The sequence below is a fragment of the Triticum aestivum genome, chromosome 3A (assembly GCF_018294505.1).
Source record: "Triticum aestivum cultivar Chinese Spring chromosome 3A, IWGSC CS RefSeq v2.1, whole genome shotgun sequence".
In the NCBI taxonomy this organism is placed as follows: Eukaryota; Viridiplantae; Streptophyta; class Magnoliopsida; order Poales; family Poaceae; genus Triticum; species Triticum aestivum.
The window spans coordinates 647,552,836-647,572,227 of NC_057800.1; the positions used below are offsets into that span (position 1 = coordinate 647,552,836).

The following is a 19,392-nucleotide window of genomic DNA, read 5'->3' on the forward strand; positions in this document are numbered from 1 at the left end:
GCCAAACAACTACCGCGCGAGTTATATCTCTTCTCTGGATCAAAAGAAATTGCGGAGAAGATCTACAAGATGATCCATGGCGAACAGGTGAAGAACACTGAAGAACTTGCAAACCTAGAACAGATCTAGGTGCCTGAGAGAGAAGAAAACTTACAAGATGCAGGCTTGCCGCGAAGAGTCGCCGCGTTCTTTGGTCGGACTCAGGGTAATGCAGCGGCCAAGCTTGACGACGACGATGAGAGTTGCGGCGGCGGTGGAGCTCGAGCAGCGACGGAGGTTGAGAGAGGAAGAAGATGAGGAAGAAAGGAGAGGGAAGGACCGGCCACGTGCCTATTTATAAGGGCAGATGCGAACAGGCGGGCGTGGAAATCAAGGAGACCCAATAATAATTATCCAACTGAACAGACGCCTCGATTCTCGGAAGGCATTAAAAAAATGAAAGTTCCGTTGTAAGATGACATCATGAAGGTTTTTTGTGTTTTCAAAAGATGACCTCACAGCGGGTTACAGAAGTTTTCAGACAGAGGATGGATTCCGACTGAGTATTGAAGATTGACAAAGAACAAAGTTCAAAGTCAACCTGGGGCCTAATGTTGGGGATATTACTATCAGTTGAGACCCGCCCAGGAGGGGCCGGGTCAGCTTCAATGGCGGGTTACGCAAGAAGCTTAGTAAACATCCAAGTTTGTAGTTTATTAAGTCTTATAGAAGGCCCAAAGTCCTGGGGCCGGCTTGAGGCCCGATATTGTAAGTAAACCGCCATATGTAAGGAAATACTTGTACAGAAAGACATGTAAAGAAAGTCACCGAGCCGGACACGATTATGAGCCGGCCGGGACTCTGTAGGCCACCTGGCGTCAACCCGTGTATATAAGGGGACGACCCAGTGGCGGTTTAGGGAAAGAAACAACCAACTCGATAACCAAGCCGGCGAGTTGAGCCTCTTGGAAGTCGAAACCTCAGCAATACCAATCCCAACTAGACATAGGCTTTTACCTTCATCGTAAGGGGCCGAACTAGTATAAAAATCTCTCGTGTCCTTTGTCCCGATTAACCCCTTTAAGCTTCCTAGTGCGATGGCCCTACGACTAAGTCCTTGCTCTAGGACATCTGCCATGTCAATTCCACGACAATATTGCAATCCGGTTTTTATTGGCCTACTCTCTTCAAGGATGCCCATAAGTTTGTCCTATCTTGTGATTAATGTCAAAGAATTGGTAATAGTAGTAGACGTCAAGAAATGCCTATGAATTATTCAGTTGTTATTGAATCGTTTGATGTTTGGGGCTTTGATTACATGGGACCTTTTCCTGCCTCTAATGGATATACACATATTTTAGTTGCTATTGATTACGTTACTAAGTGGGTAGAAGCTATTCCAACTAGTAGTGCTGATCATAACACTTCTATTAAAATGCTTAAAGAAGTTATTTTTTTCGAGGTTTGGAGTCCCTAGATATTTAGTGACTGATGGTGGTTCACATTTTATTCATGGTGCTTTCCGTAAAATGCTTGCTAAATATGATGTCAATCATATAATTGCATCTCCGTATCACCCACAGTCTAGTGGTCAAGTAGAATTGAGTAATAGAGAACTCAAATTAATTTTACAAAAGACTGTCAATAGGTCTAGAAAGAATTGGTCCAAGAAACTTGATGATGCATTATGGGCCTATAGAACTGCATATAAAAATCCTATGGGTATGTCTCCATATAAAATGGTATATGGAAAATCATGTCACTTACCTGTCAAACTAGAACATAAGGCATATTGGGCTATTAAAGAGCTGAACTATGATTTCAAACTTGCCGGTGAAAAGAGGTTATTTAATATTAGCTCACTTGATGAATGGAGAACCCAAGCTTATGAAAATGCCAAGTTGTTTAAAGAAAAGGTTAAAAGATGGCATGACAAAAGGATACAAAAGCGTGAGTTTAATGTAGGTGATTATGTATTGCTATACAACTCTTGTTTAAGATTTTTTGCAGGGAAACTTCTCTCTAAATGGGAAGGCCCCTATGTTATCGAGGAGGTCTATCGTTTTGGTGCCATAAAAATCAACAACTTCGAAGGCACAAATCCGAAGGTGGTAAACGGTCAAAGAATCAAACATTATATCTCAGGTAATCCCATAAATGTTGAAACCAATATTATTGAAACTGTAACCCTGGAGGAATACATAAAGGACACTTTCCAGAATGTTTCAGACTCCAAAAAGGAATAGGTATGTGGTACGGTAAGTAAACCGACTCCAAAACAATTTTTAAGGCAATATTTCTCCGTTTTGGAATATTTAGAAAAATAGAAAATTAAGTAGCAGTCCGGGAAGGACACGAGGGCCTCACGAGGGTGGAGGGCGCGCCCTACCCCCCTGGGCGCGCCCCCCTGCCTCGTGAGCTGCTCGTGTGCCGTCCGGACTCCGTTTTCTTGCACGATACGTATTTTGGTTGGTAAAAAATCATTATATAATCTCTCGGGGGTTTTGACTCCCGTATCACGCAAAAATCTCCTGTTTTTGTTTCGAGCTGTTTTTCTGACAGATCTAGATTATCATGATGTCCCCAAGTGCTTCCAAGGATAAGTTCTCCGAGAAGGTCATCAACCCTTACCTCGCGGAGGTGCTGCGACACCCTTAAACCATTGAGATGCGTGATGGGTTGCTGCACCTTCGCGATGCTGAGGGACCAAAGGGAATCAGAAGCGTGGAGACGAGGCTCGAAGCAATGGAGCAACAAGTTTTCAGGTGCCAGGGGATGGTGGAGCGTGGAATCAACGCTAGCCACATGATGCTCGCGGAGTTCACTAACAACTACAAGCCGGATGCCAAGAACACCGAGGAGGCCATCTTCAAGCTACATGAGTAGATCGAGCACCTCCAAGCCCAAATCTATGACCTGCAAAACCAAAATTGTGAGTATGAATATAGATTCAAAAGAATGAGTTTGGCTGCAGATTCGAGGATTCCGGAGACTCGATCATCTTTCTATGATGGTGAACCTATGCCTTGGAAGATGGATGACAAGCCCGCATCATTAACAACACCTCCACCGTCTCCTCCAACAAAGAAGAATTGAGTATCTGGGTATGGGCACTCCACTTGGCAACTGCCAAGCTTGGGGGAGTGCCCCGGTGTCGTATCACCATCACTTTTATCTTTAACTTTTTCCTTAGTTCGATCTTATTAGTAGTATTTTGATCTAGTAGAATAAAGTTTATGGCATGATCTAGTTGTGAGTTTTGCTTTATTATCCTTCTATGTAATCGAGTCCGTGAGCTATATAATAAAGATTAGTGTTGAGTCAAGGGCTTGATTATTTTGCCATGATCCAAAGTGAATAAAAGAAAGGAGAAAGAAATAAAAAGAAACAAAGAGATCATATGGATCTCATGGAGAGTAATGAGCTCACATAGAAAAAGTATGATGAATAAAAGTTGTTGAGAGTTGACAAGCATAGTTTTGGTCATCGTTGCAATTAATAGGAAGTAATAAAGAAAGAGAGATCTTCACATATAGATATACTATCTTGGACATCCTTTATGATTGTGAGCACTCATTAAAATATGACATGCTAAAGATTTGACATTGGACAAGGAAGACAACGTAATGGGTTATGTTTTCTTACATCTAAGATAGATTATATTGTCTTGGATCCTCCAACATGTTGAGCTTGCCTTTCTCCCTCATGCTAGCCAAATTCTCAGCACCAAGTAGAGATACTACTTGTGCTTCCAAATACCCTTAAACCAGTTTTGCCATGAGAGTCCACCATATCTACCTATGGATTGAATAAGATCCTTCAAGTAAGTTGTCATCGGTGCAAAGCAATAAAATTGCTCTCTAAATATGTATGATTGATTAGTGTGGGAGAAATAAGCTTTATACGATCTTGTGATGTGGAAGTAATAAAAGCGACGGACTGCATAATAAAGGTTCATATCACAAGGGGCAATATAAAGTGATGTTCTTTCGCATTAAGATTTTGTGCATCCAACCATAAAAGCGCATGGCAACCTCTGCTTCCCTCTGCGAAGGGCCTATCTTTTATTATTATCTTCTACCTTATGCAAGTGTCATGGTGATCTTCACCTCTCCCTTTTTCATTTTATCCTTTGGCAAGAACAGTATGTTGGAAAGATCCTGGTATATATGGCTAATTGGATGTGAGTTTTCATGAACTATTACTATTGACATTACCCTTGAGGTAAAATGTTGGGAGGCAAAACTATAAGCCCCTATCTTTCTCTGTGTCCGATTAAAACTCCATACCCATAAGTATTGCGTGAGTGTCAGCAATTGTGAAAGATTATATGATAGTTGAGTATGTGGACTTGCTGAAAAGCTCTTATACATTGACTCTTTCCTATGTTATGATAAATTGCAATTGCTTCAATGATCAAGATTGTAGTTTGTTAGTTTTCAATGAAGTTTACGATTCATACTTGATATTGTGATTGAATTATTACTCTAGCATTAGAGATCATATGTCAAGAATTATATAAGTTGTTGTTATAAGAATGATCATGATGCCCTCATGTCCATATTTTATTTTTATCGACACCTTCATCTCTAAACATGTGGACATATTTTTCGATTTCGGCTTTTCGCTTGAGGACAAGCGAGGTCTAAGCTTGGGGGAGTTGATACGTCCATTCTGCATCATGCTTTTATATCAATATTTATTGCATTATGGGCTGTTATTTCACATTATGTCACAATACTTATGGCTATTCTCTCTTATTTTACAAGGTTTACATAAGGAGGGAGAATGCCGGCAGCTGGAATTCTAGGCTGGAAAAGGAGCAAATATTAGAGACCTATTCTGCACAACTCCAAAAGTCCTGAAACTACACGGAACACCTTATAATAAATAATGAAAAATCCTCGCCAAAGATGAAGACCAGGGGGCCCACACCCTTCTCACGAGGGTGGGGGCGCGCCCCCCTACCTCGTGGGCCCCCTGGTGGCTCTCCGATGACCATCTTCTCCTATATGAAGTATTCCTCGAGAAAAAAAATAAGAAGCAACCTTTCGGGATGAAACTCTGCCGCCATGAGGCGGAACCTTGGCGGATCCAATCTAGAGCTCCGGCAGAGCTGTTCTGCTGGGGAAACTTCCCTCCCGGAGGGGGGAAATCATCGCCATCGTCATCACCAAGGCTCCTCTCATCGGGAGAGGGCAATCTCCATCAACATCTTCATCAGCACCATATCATCTCAAAACCCTAGTTCATATCTTTTATCCAATTCTTGTCTCCAATTCCGGGATTGGTGCTAGTAGGTTGCTGGTAGTGTTAATTACTCCTTGTAGTTGATGCTAGTTGGTTTAATTGGTGGAAGATCATATGTTCAGATCCTATATGCATATTAATACCCCTCTGATTATGAACATGTTTATGCTTTGTGAGTAGTTACGTTTGTTCCTGAGGACAAGGGAGAAGTCTTGCTATTAGTAGTCATGTGAATTTGGTATTCGTTCGATATTTTGATAAGATGTATGTTTTCTAGCCTCTAGTGGTGTTATGTGAACGTTGACTACATAACACTTCACCATTATTTCTGCCTAGAGGAAGGCATTGGGAAGTACTAAGTAGATGATGGGTTGCTAGAGTGACACAAGCTTAAACCCTAGTTTATGCGTTGCTTCGTAAGGGGCTGATTTGGATCCATATGTTTCATGCTATGGTTAGGTTTACCTTAATACTTTTGTTGTAGTTGCGGATGCTTGCAATAAAGGTTAATCATAAGTGGGATGCTTGTTTAAGTAAGAACATCATCCAAGCACCGGTCCACCCACATATCAAATTATCAAAGTACCGAACGCGAATCATATGAACGTGATGAAAACTAGCTTGACGATATTCCCATGTGTCCTCGGGAGCGCTTTTCCTTATATAAGAGTTTGTCCAGGCTTGTCCTTTGCAACAAAAAGGATTGGGCCACCTTGCTGCACTTTATTTACTTTTGTTACTTGTTGCCCGTTACAAATTATCTTATCACAAAACTATCTGTTACCACTTATTTCAGTACTTGCAGAGAATACCTTGCTGAAAACCGTTTATCATTTCCTTCTGCTCCTCGTTGGGTTCGACACTCTTACTTATTGAAAGGACTACGATAGATCCCCTATACTTGTGGGTCATCAGCACCGGCGTGCACGGGATAAAGCTCGTCAGGGCTATCACATCGGTGAAGCACCATCTGGGTACGGGCGTCCTTCACAGAAAAACCAACACCGTCAAATTCAACAGTAAGAGGATTCTCACGAGTAAGACGACGAACAGAGACTAAGCTAGTGACTAAGTCAGGTGAAACAAGAACGTTAGACATAGTGATAGGTGTGGAACTAGAAGGAAAACTAGTGCTACCGACATGGGTGATGGGTAAAGAGGAACCGTTGCCAACGGTGATGCTAGTGGGAGTGTGAACGGGAGTGGAGGAGGAAAGGTTACCGGGATGAGCTGTCATGTGCGCAGTAGAACCCGAGTCCATGTACCAGTCGCCTCCACCGCCATAGTTGCTCGGCGACGGCGCCGAGTGTAGGGCGGCCAGGAGGGCAGGGTCCCACGGTGCAGGTGCCGGCGGTGGCAGCTGGCCTCCATAGGGCGGTGCCTGGGCGGGCGCGCCATAGCCACCGAGGGGTGGCGGCGCGAGCGGGGCACCGTAGGGCTGGTAGGGGAACGCTTGGTCGCCCGCTGGACGGGGGACAAGGAGACTCGATGCAGGAGCCCGCAGGACGGGCATATGATAGGCGTGGACGACGCCCGTCCACGGGTTCTGCCCGGCGGCCCACAGCAGAGGCGGCTGCGAGAAGCGGGGCGCCCCCCCTGCACCGGGCGCCTGCTGCTGCTGCGGCTGCTGCTGGCGGCGGCCTCCGCCACCCCGCCGGTTGCGTCGTCCCCCGCCACCTTGTGGCTGCTGGGGAGGCGCGGGGGCGCGGGCGACAACGGGTAGTAGCCAGCGAGCGCCGGTGGCGCGGGTGGACGGGGGGCGGCCGGAGGAGCAGGGCTGCCGCGGGTGGTACCGGCGGCGAGGGCGGTGTGCTGGACCCGCTGCTTCAGCTTCGTCATCCGGCGCTCCTCAAGTTTGAGGTACGCGACAACGCGCTGGAAAGTGGGTTGCGGCAGCAGGGTGAGGTTGGACGCCGTGTTGCCGAAGTCCTCATTAAGACCGGTGGTGAGGGTGCTTAGCATGAGGTCGTCAGAGACCTTGGCGCCGATGTCGCGAAGCTCGTCGGCGAGCATCTTGACCCTCATGCAGTACTCGTCGATGGTGGAGTTGTCCTGGTGACAACCGAAGAACTCCTGCTGCAAGAAAACAAGGCGCTGAAGTTTGTTGTCGGTGAAGAGCGCGTTGATCTTGCCCCACACGGTGCAGGCGTCGTCGTCCTCGGCAACGACCGTGTGGAAGATGTCCTTCGAGACCATCTGGTAGAACCAACGGATGATCGTGGCCTCGATGGCGTACCACTCTGGGTCGCCGCGCATGTACGCGCTGTCCATGAAACCGTCGATGTGCTCAGTGAGATAGTACTCGCGGAAGACAAGGTTGAAGTAGGTATTCCACGCGTAGTACGACGTGCTGGAGCTATCGAGATGGATAGGGACTCGGACCTCAATATTAAGGTCACGGATGGCGGCGGTGGAGGGCTCGGGGCCAGCAAAGGGGTTCGACGAGTGAGTCGCGGAGGAGCCGGGAGAGGAGGGCCACGACATGACGACGGCGTGCAGGTGCGGGGAAGGTTAGGATTGGGAGAGGAGAAGGCAGCAGCGGCGGGGCGCGGCTGCAGCGGCAACGGCGCGGCGGCTAGCGATGCAAAAAGCAGTGTTGCTTGGCTCAAGCGATGGGTCAACGCGCTCAATCGTGGCTGGCTAGTGCAATGGTAAAAAGCGGCGGCGCGAGAGCAGCTTGCAAGGCGAGCGCGTGCAGCGGCCTGGGACGCTACGGGACTACGAGACGCGGGCATGCGGGTGCGCAGTGGCCTGGGACGCGTGGGCGGAAGCGGGTGGTGGGGTGCAGCGGCGACGGCAACGGCGCGGCGGCGGCGGCTACCCTAGGGTTAGATTGAAAGGGATGATGCCATGTGGAGAGATGATTTACAATACAATGATGATGTATTGATAGGGTGCTGGTACACGTATATATATTACAAGGAAAGGCCTCTACCTCAACTATACAAGACTAGGAGGTGGGCCACAACTCCAATACACGTGCAATACAACATATATACTCAACAAAGACATTACAAAGCAGCCTTCAGAAAGGCAAATAAGAAGATATGTTTACTTGCTTTGCTGATTTCATGTACAAATAGTTCTTGGCCAAGATGATGTGTTTCGGATAACTCACCAGTTGATGCAGCCAAAGCAGAGGCCACCGGCTGCAAAGATTGAACGGGAGCAACGCTTTTCAAACGGAGAATCCCTCCAATAGAGGACATAACATTTTTTCTGTTAAATTCTAAAGTCTTGTTGACGATAGCACATTGCACCAAGGCAACAGAAATTCAGTTGCGGCCGGCCGGCCGGCCGGACGGCAGGTAACGTAACAAGGAAATTAGTGATGTGTTTGTTAAACATTGTATTCTACGTATATACACGGTGTATGTATAAACCGTGTGTATCATGTTGTAGGAGGCGCGTGCGTGTGTTTTCTGTTGGTGAGCATGAGGACATGAAACGTGATGAGTAATGCCAATGCGGTCAAAGAAAGAATTCAACCGTTGATATTCACCTCCCCAGTCCATTTGCATGGTAATGATCTTGCGATTACAGATACGTTCAACATGAGCTTGAAAGAGATGAAATTTCTCAAACACATCAGATTTATTTTTGAGCAAATAGATCCAGTTGAACTTGCTAAAATCATCAATAAAACCGACATAATATTGCTGTCTGCCTACAGAGACGGGTCCAGGACCCCAAACATCCGAAAAAATGAGCTCTAAAGGAGTTTTGGACTCACTATTTGAATGAGAATAAGGTAGTTGATGGCTCTTGGCCATCTGACATGCATCACAAACTAAAAGATGATTTTGTTTATTTGATACGGGAAGATTGAAAGCTCGAAGAATTTTCTGAACCACCGGGAGAGAAGGATGCCCTAGACGCTTGTGCCATCGAGATGTAGATGGTTTGATTGCTCCAAGCACTTGCCTTTGAGGAGCACTCTGCCACCTGGTCATAGGAAACAGGCGCCACCTACTCCTATTTTGAAGAATTGTTCTCCGGGTATCCTGATCCTTGACAAGAAAGGTTTCAGGGTGAAGTTCAATAAACACACGATTATCTTTCATAAGTTGATATGCAAAAAGAAGACTTTGCTCGGCACTAGGAACATGGAGAATATTATTGAGATTCAACGACCTGGAGGGAGTAGATAAGACTGAGTGGCCAATATGTGCAATGTCCATACCTTGACCGCTAGCAGTGTGAATTTGCTCATTGCTGGTGTAGCGATTCCGAACGGCAAGCTTCTCCAACTCTCCGGTGATATGGTCTGTCGCACCGGTGTCGCGATACCAGTTGGTATCTACGCCATACGAGTGTGTTGCATTGGAGGAGCGATGTTGGCCACCACCACCACCACCGCCGCCGCCGCCACCATTGCCGCCGCCGCCTCCTGCAGGATGACGAACGTTGTTGTTGTAGCCCTTGTCATAGTGTTTCCTGCAGCGCCATGCACCATGGCCTTCCTCCTTGCATATCTGGCAGCGCTCGCGACCATCGCGGTCACCACCCTGCTTGCGCGGTGCACCACCAGAAGAACCGCCGCTAGAGTTCTTGGGGTAGCGAGGGGCGGCAGAATTGTTGTTGTTGTAGCCGCCACGTCCACCGCCGTGGCTGTAGTTGCCACCTCGGCCTCCACGAGACGCGAGATTGGTGGAGTGGTTGGAGGAGAAGGCCGCCTGCTAGGCAGTGATGCGAGCCTCTGCTGCAAGAAGCAGCGAGAAGAGCTCGGTGAGCCTGATCTACTGGTCCATGGCGGTGCACGTGGAGATGGCGGAGACGAAACCATTGTAGTCGGGCTCATGCACCAGACATTGGAGGATCTGATCGACGAGGTCGTCTTCACAGAGGGGCTTCCCGACAGTCGCTAGCTCGTCAGCGATGCCCTTCATCTTGGTGAAGTAGGCGGGTGCCGAGAGATCCCCCTTGCGTGTGTTCCCGAGGGCAGAACGAAGCTAGATGATGTGTGCCCTGGATTGCGAAGAAAAGCTCTGGAGCAGAGCTTGCCAGATGCTAGCGGAGGTGGTGTGGTTCGAAACTTGCATGAGAACATCACGGGAAAGAGAGGCAATCAAGAACGTGAGCACCTGTTGATCCCGAGTCACCCAGATTGCATACTCAGGGTTGGGCGTGGTGACCGTCTCCTTCCCATCAGCGATTTCTTTTTCACAGAAAAGAACAGCATTCGGCTCCTTGATCGATCCGTCGAGGTAGCCCATCATGCCCGCCGCCTTGACGTGCGGCAGGACCTGCGCCTTACAGACCAGGAAGTTCTCCTTGGTTAACTTCTTGGTGATGGTGTAGCCGAGAGCTGCGAGGGAAGGGGTAGCCATGGCGACGGGAGAGGAGGAGGACGACATGGCCAGATGTATTAGAAGAGATAGGCTCTGTATACCATGTGAATTGAGGCTGAAGCATATGCCTTCTAGGCAGGGACGCATACATGTTAAATAGGCATAGCTCCGAAGAGATTACAGAGAGGAGGTTGCGGGAGGTTAGGATTGATCTCATCTATCTATAGGATAGGTACAACGAGAAGGAGATCGATCCTATCGGCCGAACCAAGATAGAAACAGAAAACACACGCACGCGCCTCCTACAACGTGATACACACTGTTTATACATACACCGTGTATATACGTAGAATACAATGTTTAACAGTGTTGTCTTAGAGAAGGTCTAAGTATAGGGAGTTAACTATGTTAGGAGTTCAATAATATGGTGTAAGGCGACGTCCAGAAAACATTCTAAAAAATGGGGGGGATGCATTTTAGAAACATGGAGGAGACTCATGGAGCGCCTACTCAAGACCAGAATGACGAAGCTTCAAGATTGATGAAAAGTCACCGGATGTGTTCCATTGTCGATGGAAAACGTCGACTCCTGCTGAAATAATATTCCGTCTTAGGCCGCACTTGGATTGGCTGTAACTAACTACGGGGTCTGTTTATTTTACACGTGTATCTTACCGGTCGCTCAACAATTTTCGGATGGAAACTAGACAATGAGCCGAGACCTGCATTTTTTACAGATGTATTTAAAGGGAACATGACAATCCATTCAGGGCCTTAATGAGACAAACATGTTTCAAATCTGAGATTTTATTCCTGGTGGACTGGAGGTAGCCTCATAATCATCCAACCACATGTTGATTCTCGAAACCAGAGATATGCTAGAAGAACATAGAAAATAATTGGAATTCCTACGAAAGGAATTTATTACTACAAGATAAACAAAACTAAAATATAGATATATTTTGGAGGAAGACAAGAAATTTGAGGCAACTCACGAAGTATTCACTGTAGAGTTTCACTGTGTTCCTTTAGAAATGTCGACATGGTACATAAATAATTACGGCCAGTTGATGCCTTGCATCTTTCTAGAAGAGCTGACATATGCATTATCATGCGAATTAAGATAATCGTTACTGCAGGGAACAAAGCTAAAAAAGATTTACTACCGGAAGTGCTCATTTGGCCTCCGGAAGCTATGCCATACAAAGTTTCAGAATCATATGCGGATGACGTAGGCACGGAACCTCTCAGAGCAGACGAAGCAGTGCGGGCAGTAGAATAGAAGGCCACCACGAACCCCATGACGAATTCGACGGCCGCTCTAATGCTCGACTGGTCGTTGAGCCTGTGCAGCCTGATTCGTACCGGTCTCCATCTCCTCTTCGAGGGGGGACAATCATCCAACAGTGAACCACAAAGCCCTTGGTTACCAGCAAAGTTCGAGGCCGAGAAGTTCTGTAGCAAAGAAGTAATAGGCCCTGATAACAAGTTGTCTGCGACATTGAATGTGGTTAACCGAATAAGCAAAGTGAATTGCGGTGGAATTTGACCGTTGAGCTGTGTTAAACATATATGGCGCATACGTGACAGAAGAGGATCTTCAGAGATAGTTCATGAGGTAGTTTAACTAGGATATGGCATCTATTCGGTTGTAACCAATTCTATCTCTTGCTTTTCTTTCTCCTCAAGTTGTATCCCGATTCTCTCTTATCTTCTCAACCAACTCATGTATGCGCCTTAGGGTTATTGCGCCCCTGCTATATAACACGTAGCACGTCGCCCAAGATAGGGTAAGACGTTTCCGCCATCGCACATGGTAATCAGAGCCTTCCTCTTCCAATCTAGCCTCCCGATTGCATCTAGTGCATAGACATGTCTTCATCCTCCGGCGCAGCTCAACCTAGCCTCAATGGCCAGGTCACCGAGAAACTCAACCGCACGAATTACGTGTTGTGGCACACGCAGGTCAAACCCCACCTGCGGGGCGCCGGTGTCTTCGGCTACGTCGATGGCACCGCGTCGGAGCTGGCCCGACTCCACGTCACCAAGGACAAGGACGACAAGGAGTCATCTGAGCCCAACCCTCTCCACCCACTTTGGGCCCGGGAGGATCAACAAGTGCTTGGCTATCTGCTGAGTACTCTGTCCAAGGAGGTGCTGGTCGCGGTCACCGCGATCACCACGGCGCGCGACCTCTGGGTGGCCTTGGCGGGCATGTTCTCGTCCCAGTCCCTCAACCGCATCAACAACATCAGGACTGCGCTCATCAACACGCAGAAGGGCAACCAATCGGTCACCTCCTACTTTGCCTCCCTGTGCGGCCTCGCCGATGAACTCGCCGCCGCCGGAAAACCCATCCAGGATGACGAGTTGATCTCATACATCCTCCATGGCCTCGACGTCGACTACCAGCCACTCGTCTCGACCCTCGACGCCCGTGTCACGCCCGTCACCCTCGACGAGCTCTTTGCCATGATGAGTAACTTCGATCAGTGCATGGCGCAGTTCCACGGCTCCTCCGGCGGCTTCAAGTCTTCGGCCAACGCCGCGTCTCGCGGTCATGGTGGCGGCTCTCGCTCGCGTGGATCTCCCCGCAACAAGGGGTGGTCAGGAGGAAACAGCAACGCTGGCGGCTCCTCCAACTCTCGCAATGGCCGCTCCATCAGCTCCAAGCCTCGCCGCGGCGGCGGCTCCAGCCGGTCCCGTCCTGATGCGCCCCGCTGCCAGATCTGTGGCAAGCTTGGGCACACAGCCAAGGACTGCTGGTACCGCTACGATGAAGATGAGGACTCCTCACAAGACGAGGACAAGGTTGTTGCTGCTGCGGACGGCTCCTACGGCATTGACACGAACTGGTACGTTGATAGTGGGGCTACCAACCACATCACCAACGAGCTCGAGAAGGTCACCATGAAGGAAAAATACCGGGGCAAGGATCACATCTACACTGCCAACGGCGAAGGTATGAGGATTAGTCATGTTGGTGACTCACTTTTTAGTACCCCTCGTCGTAAACTTCATCTAAAGAAAATTTTGCTAGTTCCTAGTGCCGACAAGAATCTTCTTTCTGTTCATAGAATTGCCATTGACAACCATGTCTTCCTTGAGTTTCATCCTCATTTTTTCTTGATCAAGGATCAGGCAAAGAAGAAAGTGCTCTATCGAGGTAGATGCGTTCGAGGGCTCTACCCGTTGATTCCGGAGCGTAGAAGATTCAATAAACAAGCCTATGGTGCTGCCAAACTCTCTTCAACACGGTGGCACGATAGATTAGGACATGCTGCTTTCTCTTTAGTTGAAAAACTGCTTAGGAAAAATAAGCTCCCGTTTGTTGGTGAGCGTGATCTTGAAACTATCTGTGATTCTTGTCAATGTGCCAAAAGTCATCAATTGCCTTATCCCATATCTACTAGTGTTTCTACCAAACCCTTGCAATTAATCTTCTTTGATGTGTGGGGCCCTGCCCCTAGTTCTGTTGGTAGACACACTTACTATGTGAGCTTCATAGATGACTACAGCAAATTTTCTTGGATTTATCTTCTCAAGAAAAGATCCGATGTTTTTCAAGTCTTTCAAAACTTTCAAGCTCTCGTTGAACAAAAATTTGATAGTAAAATCATTACTGTCCAGTTGGATTGGGGAGGGGAATATGAAAAATTAAATTCCTTCTTCCAACACCTTGGCATATCACATCATGTGTCATGCCCTCACGCTCATCAACAGAGTGGCTCTGCTGAATGCAAGCACCGACACATAGTTGAGGTTGGTTTAGCCCTCCTAGCTGGCGCATCTATGCCCCTCAAGTTCTGGGATGAGGCTTTCCTCACAGCAGTTCACATCATAAACATGCTTCCTAGTCGTGTCATTAACAATGAAACACCACTAGAACGACTCTGCCATGTCAAACCCGACTACAAATCTCTCCGTGTTTTTGGGTGTGCCTGTTGGCCCAATCTTCGCCCATACAACACTCGAAAGCTCATGTTTTGCTCAAAACAGTGTGTCTTCCTAGGCTATAGCACCCAACATAAAGGTGTCAAGTGCCTCGACGTTGCCACTGGCCGTGTGTATATCTCACGCGGCGTTATCTTTGATGAAACCAAATTTCCTTTTGCTGATCTTCACCCCAATGCCGGTGCTCTTCTTCGCCAGGAGATCCTTCTTTTGCCTCCTCATCTCTCCGGTGTTGATCAAGGGGGAAACAATGGTGATGATCAACCACTGACTAACCCTCTTACTGATGATATGCATGAGCCTTGTGGTGGTACAGGTGAAAATAGCGAGGCAAATGGCAAAATCAGGGAAGAAAATGATGAAGAAAATCCTCCACCAGCGCCATATTACATGTGCCCGGAATCTGAAGACAAAACCCCCTCGGGATCCGTTCGCCTGCGCCTGCAGCGTATCAGATCCGCCTCGGGATCAGCGGCGGCAGACGCGTTAGGGGCGCCAGCAGTGCGCACGCCCCCCTCGAACCAGGCGCGCCCCACGCTCACGGGATGCGGCGCAGCGTCACCTCCGCACCAACCGTCATCCGCCACTTGTCAGCCCGCGGTTGGCGCGGGCAGTGCACGCTTCACCGACCAACCGGTGTGTTACAAGCGGCGCCACCCGGTCCGCCTGACCAGTGCGGGACCCGAAGCTGGCGTGGGATCCAGCGCTGATCCGCGCATGCATCCGACCGGCGTCAGACCCGAGGCTGATTCGCCATCATGTGGCAATGATGAACCTGCTGCTGTGGCGGGATCTTCTGTGGATTCTGCACACGGGCAGCCGCTGCCACTTGCCACAGAAAATCCAAGCGGGACAGAATTTGCTGCTGCTACACACAGATCGTCCTCGGGATCGGCTCCTACAGAAACTCCTGTTCAAGCTACGGGATCATTTGTGGCTGAAAGTCTGGGCACTTCTCCTCGGCGTACACGACTACAAAAGGGAGTAATACAACATGTTAATTACAAACGTGTAACAAAATATGGCATGGTTTGTTCTACAGGTGAACCAGGTGAACCTCATACTCTAGAAGAAGCACTTGGTGATGAGAAATGGAAGAAAGCGATGAATGAAGAGTACATAGCTCTAAAGAAAAATAAGACATGGCACTTAGTTCCTCCACAGCAAGGTAAAAATTTAATTGATTGCAAGTGGGTATTCAGGATCAAGAGAAAGTCTGATGGAACTATTGACCGTTGCAAAGCTAGACTCGTTGCAAAAGGATTTAGACAACGGTATGGTATTGACTATGAGGATACCTTTAGTCCAGTTGTTAAAGCTGCAACCATCCGTCTTGTTTTGTCTATTGTTGTTTCTAGGGGCTGGAGTCTCAGACAGTTAGACGTTCAGAACGCGTTTCTTCACGGTGTTCTGGAAGAGGAAGTGTACATGAAGCAACCTCCTGGGTTTGAAAGCACAAATTCCCCCTCTTATGTGTGCAAACTGGACAAGGCACTTTATGGATTGAAGCAAGCACCGAGAGCATGGTACTCTCGTCTCTGTCATAAAATGCAAGCACTTGGCTTTATTCCATCCAAATCTGACACTTCTTTATTCATTTACAACAAGTCCAACACATGCATATTTGTTTTGATATATGTTGATGATATCATTGTGACAAGCTCATCAAATGAAGCAATCACAGGACTGTTAAAAGATTTGAGTGCAGATTTTGCTCTAAAGGACCTTGGTGACTTGCACTATTTTCTTGGAATTGAGGTGAAGAAACATGCAAGTGGGCTTCATCTCTCTCAGGAAAAGTATGCAGCTGATTTGGTAAAAAAGGCTGGTCTGCAAGGTTGTAAGCCAACACCTACTCCATTATCTAGCTCAGAAAAGCTGTCTCTCACAGAAGGTAATCTCTTGAGTCCAGAAGATAGCACAAAATACAGGAGCTTGGTAGGAGCACTTCAGTATCTCACTTTGACCAGACCTGATATATCTTTTGCTGTTAACAAAGTGTGCCAATTTCTTCATGCACCTACTAATGTCCATTTTACTGCTGCAAAACGCAAAGTGAGATATGTCAAAGGAACTATGAACATTGGTCTAGATTTCAGCAAGTCATCTTCAAATCTTGTTAGTGCTTTTTCTGACTCAGATTGGGCAGGATGTCTGGATAACAGACGCTCCACTGGAGGTTTTGCAATCTTTTTTGGACCGAATTTAATATCATGGTGTGCTCGAAAAGAGGCCACTGTTTCTAGATCCAGCACAGAGCCGGAGTATAAAGCACTTGCAAATGCTACAGCTGAGATTCTATGGGTTCAGTCCATGTTGAAAGAATTGGGCATAAAGAACACACCAGCTCCATGTCTGTGGTGTGATAACCTTGGTGCAACTTATCTGTCTACCAATCCAATTTTTCATGCAAGGACAAAACATATTGAAATAGACTTTCACTTTGTTCGTGAGAGGGTTGCTCAAAAACAACTTGATATTCGCTTTATCCACTCCAAAGATCAGCTTGCAGATGGATTTACAAAGGCTTTGCCCATGAGAAGTTTTGAAAATTAACATAATCTCAACTTGATGAAGTTGTGATTAAGGGGGGGTGTTAAACATACATGGCGCATACGTGACAGAAGAGGATCTTCAGAGATAGTTCAGGAGGTAGTTTAACTAGGATATGACATCTATTCGGTTGTAACCAAGTCTATCTCTTGCTTTTCTTTCTCATCAAGTTGTATCCCGATTCTCTCTTATCTTCTCAACCAACTCATGTATGCACCTCAGGGTTATTGCGCCCCTGCTATATAACACGTAGCACGTCGCCCAAGATAGGGTAAGACATTTTTGCCATCGCACAAGCTGGTTATGCTGAAGGTTGAGGACATTCAGATATGTCATATTTGAGATATTCTGTGGGATTGAACCTGAAAAGCTATTGTATGAAAGGTCCAGAGATGCCAGGTATGGCATCTGCCGTGAAATGTCTTGAGGGATTGGTCCTGAAAAATTGTTATTTGACAGGTCTAGGCCGGTGACGCTTGAACAATTCTGTAGACCTTGAGGAAATGGGCCTTCAAGTCCTAGGTTGCCAATACGTAAACTGAGAACCCTGTTATCGCCAGGGTACCAGCATTCTACACCAGTAAAGCGGCATATGTAACCCTTGGTGGTATTTTCAAAGTTCCAAGAGGATTTGAGTACGCCGGAGGGATCAATCACTGATTGTTGCAGACTTCAGGCACTGGACATCATGTTCAGTACTAAAACACAATGTTGAGCTGTTCAAGAGGAGAAACAAAAGGAGGAACTTGGTATCCTCAGACATCACTCTGCCGGGCCAAAAGCCGCAACTTGTCAATTCCAGCGCCAACGCCACCTGACCAGAACATGTGTAAAAAGAACACTTACAAACTTGGATTCAAATAAACAAGGCCAGGACATGGAGACACTACAAAGCAACCTTCAGAAAGGTAAATAATAAGACATGTTTACTTGCTTTCTTGATTTCATGTATTAATTCTTGGACAAGATGAGGTGTTTGGGATAACTCACCGGTTGTTGCAGCCAAGAAGCCACCGCCTGCAATGGTTGAACGGACGCAACGCTTTAAAACAGAGAATCGCTCTAATAGAGCATATAGTAATTTTTTGTTAGTTTCTGAAGTCTTGTAGACGCCAGCACATTGTACCAAGGCAACGGAAATGCAGTCGCGGCCGGCCGGCCGGCCAGCAGGCAGGTCAAGGTCAGCAGGTTTACGTACCAATGAAATTAGTGCTATATTGTCTTAGAAAAGTCAGGTTTAGGGAGTTAACTATGTTAGGAGTTTGATCATATGGCGTAAGGTAATTTCTAAAAAACATTATAGAAAATGAGGGGGAGCAATTTTTTTTTTGGAAACACAGAGTACAACATAACACATACACACGGAGCACACACTTATGCAGCGCCTACGGAAGACCAGAATCATGGAGCTTCATTGACGAAAAGTCACCACATGCGTCTTGTTGTCGACGGGAACATCGACTCCCGCTAAAACAATATTCCATCTTAATGAGACATACTCCCTCTGTTCCCTTCTTTCTAAACATTTCAAATTGACTACAACATACAGATGTATGTAGACATATTTTAGAGTGTAGATTCACTCATTTTGCTTCGTATGTAGTCATTTGTTGAAATCTCTAGAAAGACAAATATTTGGGAACGAAGGGAGTACAAGTTTTCAAATCTATGATATTATTCCTGGTGGGCTCGGGATAACCTCCTAATCATCCAAATCGCATGCTGATTTCCAAAAGCTAACATATTCTAGAAGAGCATAGAAGATAACTGGAATCCCTATGAAATGAATTCATTACAAGATAAAGAAAAGGAAAGCATAGAAATATTTTGGAGGAAGGCATGGAATTTGAGAAAACTCACAAAAGATTGAGGAACAATCATGGAAATTCAGGAATATGGTGATTTGCATGAATGATCATGATTTTTTATGAGTTTTTATTTATTATCCTTTTATGAGAATGCTTCTGAATTTTGTAAGTTCTAGTGGACATCCTAATTTATTCGTTCATATTTCAAATTTTGAGATGTTATTATAACTTTTCTAAAACATTTCTGACGTTTACTTCATGTTTTTCTGTTTTCTCTGACTTCGCCCTGATTTTTTACAATTGTTTTTATTCACATGATCTGTTCATTTTTAAATGATTAACGTGTCATGCGTTGACGAGTGCAGAACCACTACCACATCATCAGCCATACCACTCTTTGTAAGTTTTGGAGTAAATCTGCTATCACAAGTTATGGTTCAAACTTATTTGTTTCATAAACTGGGGACTAAAACAAAGCTTAATCAATAGTGGAGGGACCAAATTTACAAAAAGAACTGTACATTACCATTTCCCATTGATACCGGGCTTAGTAAAGC

The 19,392-nt window shown here is 46.5% G+C and overlaps 2 pseudogenes; one reads left to right on the forward strand and one right to left on the reverse strand.

The window, feature by feature from the left end:
- Positions 1-11,736: 11,736 nt before the first annotated feature.
- On the reverse strand, positions 11,737-17,790 carry LOC123058916 (probably inactive leucine-rich repeat receptor-like protein kinase At5g48380; annotated as a pseudogene).
- Positions 12,873-13,011, forward strand: LOC123063867 (uncharacterized; annotated as a pseudogene).
- Positions 17,791-19,392: the final 1,602 nt, after the last annotated feature.